Source organism: Dipodomys spectabilis, unplaced genomic scaffold (genome assembly GCF_019054845.1).
Source record: "Dipodomys spectabilis isolate Male_0828 unplaced genomic scaffold, ASM1905484v1 ptg000492l, whole genome shotgun sequence".
Classification (NCBI taxonomy): Eukaryota; Metazoa; Chordata; class Mammalia; order Rodentia; family Heteromyidae; genus Dipodomys; species Dipodomys spectabilis.
Genome location: NW_024871169.1, coordinates 214,984 through 219,812, shown reverse-complemented (window position 1 = coordinate 219,812; position 4,829 = coordinate 214,984).

The window sequence follows — 4,829 nt, the reverse complement described above, 5'->3', positions numbered from 1 at the left end:
TCCTGAGTTATCCGGACCATTAAAAGACATAGTTCAGTGGGGGGTGGAGGCTAGATTGCACTCATGTATTTGGATTCCTGCTTTCTGGGACACAGACTGCAAGCTGCTTGCTGGGCCATACATTGGCAAATGTGTGTGAAGCACACACCTAGAGGGGAAGGGATAAGGATGAACTACAGGATGCAGTCTTCTTTTCTTTTCACAAAAGGGATGCCTATAACCCTCTGCTAGTCACTGGAGAAGCAAAACTCTCAAGAAATTCCTTTTATCAGTGATACAGCTTTTAGCTCCTTCTTCAGCTTACAACACACACTGGTCTGGTGCTGCTGCTTTATCTCCTAGGGAGTCTACAAGGGGCCTCTAATGGGGTGTGAGGACTCAGCTGGCCTAAGGGCTATCTAAATGAACTTGAGAAGCACATAGATTTCTCCTAGAGATGCCTTATTAACTGACACAACCCACCACAGGTAGGCAACCCTCCCTTTGGACCCCCTCCCTCCCTTTTAGCAGGGGCTCTGCTTACCTTTTTTTCCAGTAACTCTTGCCAACTTGTTTATAACTCCTTATCACTGGACTCATTCTTGAACATTCTTGATGAGAACCTGATCCAGGATAGTTGTTTTCTTGCTTGCTTTTTTATTTCATGCCTGTCCTGGGGCTTGAACTCAAGACCTGAGTGCTGTCTCTGAGCTTTGTCACTCAAGGCTATTGCTCTACCACTTGAGCTACAGCTCCACCCCCAGTTTTGGTTTTTCAGTCTCAAAAGCAATTAAAGTGAAAGCTGGTAGCTTATGCCTGTAATCTTAGCTACTAAGGAGGCCGAGATCAGTGGATCATGGTTCAAAGCTAGACCAGGCAGTAAAATCTGTGAGACTCTCATCTACAATTAACCACCAGACAAACCAGACATGGAGCTGTGGCTCAAAGTGGTAGAGTGCTAGCCCTGAGTAAAGAGTTCATGGACAGCACCCAGACCCCCGAGTTCAAGCCCCATGACTGAAAAAAAAGGAAGCTAAACTGTCTTCATGCATTAGGGACTTTCCTTTAACCTGGTCTACTTGTTTTTTTCTTGTTCTGGTACTGGAGCTTGAACTAGGTCCCTTTCCCATAGCTTTATTGCTCAAGGCTACCACTTGAACCATACCTCCATGTCTTTTTTGGCTGGTTAATTGGAGATAAAAATTCTCATTTTTTTGACTGCCCTGGCTGGCTTTGAACCTCAATTCCCAGATCTCAGCCTCCTCAATTGCTAGGTTTACAGGCACGAACCACCAGCAACTAGCTTTCTACTTGTTTCTAACTGGAATCTCTCCTTGCAAAAGACTTGAGTCAAATGTTTTCTTTGGATTTGAATTCGCTGAAAGGTGAATCTGAAGCATTCACACCTGCTTCTGAAGGAGGTAAAGACCACCCTGACTGTGTCTCCCTTCCTTCTTTATGCTGGAGTCTCTCCTTCCCCTACCCTATCCAGCTCCTACAGCTTCTTCCCTGTACCTACACCCTGCAGCCTACAAAGGTGGAGCCATTAAAACAACTTGGAGAACACCAATTCTGCTTGTCCCTGTCTCTTCTAGTACTTGCCTACCCTTGCACTAGGTGGGCATAGAGCTCAAACTTAGGTCCTTCCCTCCTTCTGCTGGACCTACCTGCTCCTCTGGAGGTTCTTGTTGAGGTTCTGAGATTTAGCATCCTTCCAGCGGCTATCTTGCTGTCAAACCTGAGAGACTGGGTCACAGTCCAGAAGGAGACCCCCAAGGTCTGCATGTGGTGCCCTATCATCTGCCCCCTTCTTCCACCCATTGTAAACCACTTGGCAAGATAGCATAGTGCAGTCCTAGGAAGAAGGCCAGCTGTGTAACTGAGGCCAATGTCCCCACTTCCGCTACCCTCCCCAGGTGGACACTACTTTGCTCAACAGGGGAAACCTTTGCAGTGCTAAATCTGCTGTCATTTGTGGACAAATAGAGCAGGCTTTAATTCCAGCCCTGAGGAATAATAATAGCTTGACAAAGGGGAGCCAAGACACTGACACACAGCTCAGGATCCTGAGCTGTTCTCTGCCTAATATTCTCTCAAAATCATAATCTGTGCACCTCTCAGGGCCTTCTAGCTAAGCTTCTAATGACAAACTATTTAGCCAAGCCATTCTGGCGGAAGAGTATCATGCCCTATTAGGTTGAGAGAAGAGATGCTCCAATGAGTTAGGAAAATCTGTGGTTAAAAAAAAAGGGGGGGAGCAAAAATCAATGGCTTTTCTGTATGCCAACAATGAGAAAAGTGTGGCTGAAATTAGGAAAGCAACTCCATTTGTAATAGCCCCACAAAAAATAAAATACCTAGGAATTAACTTAACCAAAGAAGTGAAGGACCTCTATGATGAAAACTTTAAAATCTTGAAAAAGGAAATCAACACAGAACTTAAAAAATGGCAAAACCTCCCATGCTCCTGGATTGGAAAGATTAACATCGTGAAAATGGCAATACTTCCCAAGGCTATCTACAAATTCAACGCAATACCTACCAAAATTCCAACCTCATTCTTCAAGGAAATAGAAGAGGCAATCCAAAAATTCATATGGAACAATAAAAGACCCCGAATAGCAAAAACGCTCCTCAACGGAAAGAACACTGCTGGAGGAATATCAATACCAAATTTCAAACTCTACTATAAAGCCATAGTAATCAAAACAGCTTGGTATTGGCATAAGAACAGACCTCAGGACCAATGGAATAGAATTGAAAACCCAGAAATGAACCTACAGACCTATAGCCATCTAATCTTCGATAAGGGAGCTAAAACAATAGAATGGAAGAAAGACAGCCTCTTCAGTAAATGGTGCTGGCAAAATTGGTTAACTACATGTAGAAAACTAAAGCTAGATCCTTATATTTCACCCTGCACCAGAATCAACTCCAAATGGATCAAAGACCTTGAATTCAAAGCAGACACTCTGAAAACATTACAGGATGGAATAGGAGAAACCCTAGGTCTCCTTGGCTCAGGCTGAAATTTTCTGAATAGAGACCCGGAAACACAACAAATCAAAGAAAGGTTGGACAAATGGGATTGCATAAAGTTGCAGAGCTTCTGCAGGGCAAAGGACATAGCTAGCAAGATCAATAGAAAGCCCACAGATTGGGAGATCTTTACTAGCCATACAACGGACAAGGGTCTCATATCTAAAATATACTTGGAACTCAAAAAATTAAACCCCCCAACAACAAATCCTCAAAGAAACAACTGCCCAATAAATAAGTGGGCGAAAGACTTAAAGAGAAACTTCTCTGAAGAAGAAAGAACGATGGCCAATAGACACATGAAGAAATGTTCAACATCCCTAGCCATAAAGGAAATGCAAATCAAAACAACATTGAGATATCACCTTACTCCAGTTAGAACGGCAAAAATCAAGAACTCTAACAACAACAGATGTTGGAGGGGATGTGGACAGAAAGGAACCTTACTTCATTGTTGGTGGGAATGTAAACTTGTTCAACCACTTTGGAAAGCAGTATGGAGGTTCCTCAAAAGACTTCACATAGAACTCCCCTATGACCCAGCAATCCCACTTTTGGGCCTTTACCCAAATGTTTACAAACAAGACCACACTAAAGCTACCAGCACAACTATGTTTATTGCAGCATTATTTACCATAGCTAAGATATGGAACCAACCCAGATGCCCCTCAGTAGATGAATGGATCAAGAAAATGTGCTATATATACACAATGGAATTCTATGCCTCCATCAGAAAGAACGACATTTCCCCATTTGTTAGGAAATGGAAAGGCTTGGAAAAAATTATATTAAGTGAAGTAAGCCAGGCCCAAAGAAACATAGGTCCCATGGTTTCCCTTATTTGCAATATCTAGTATATGTATGAGTCAAGCGGAAAAGGTCAGATAATGTGATGTCAGGAAAATGAACCCTTAGATATGTATTTTAAGGTTTTTTTTTTCTTTCATGCATGTGTTTCTAACGCATTTATAAGATTATCTCTTTGTTGCTTTGTATGTCCCTCCCCCACAGTATAACCCCTGCTTTCACTATATTTGATGTCAGTATAACTTGTGGAGGAGATGGGGAAAAACCAGTTGTTTAAGGATACAGGTGGACCTGTTGCAACAATGAGAAGTACAAGTTGTCATGTCCAAAATGAGCTTTACAACGTCAGTGCCGGGGGGGGGGGGGGGGGGGGGGAAGGGGGGGAAGGAGAAGGATTGGGATTGGGGGGGGAGGGGGGAGGCTGGGAAGGGAGGTGAAGGGTAAACAAAGGAGGAGGCTGCAATGCTTGGTAAGAAATGTATGCATTATCCTGCCCATGTAATTGTAACCCCTCTGTACAGTATATTCACAAATAAAATAAAATTAAATTTAAAAAAAAGGGGGGGGGGCAATGGCTACTTTCCCCTAGATATTTTCTTTGTCCTCAAGCTGAGTTTTGGATGCCCATGTGCATAGGCAGATGTCAAAAGCCAGACCTGGGACTCTTGGTTATAGGGATTGTGTTGTCCTTACAAACAGGTAACCTAAAACAGATTATGGATTGTTTGTTCCCAGAATTGTACTCTATCTTTCCTAACTCCCCTACCTTAGGAGAGATCCCATTCTTACCTTTTTTGGGGGCAGAGAATCTTCTCTAAAGCTATCTAAGAATATTTCATAGTTAAGTGGGTGCAAGAGTTGGGAATTGCTATTGAGGCTACAAGCACTTGAGGAAGATGTTGTGGAGACAGTAATCTATTACAAGTGGTGCCACTTGGTAACAATCTGTGTCTGGAGATGTCCATTGATCGGTAGTTAGTAGAGCTACTAGAGAAATGTCCAGA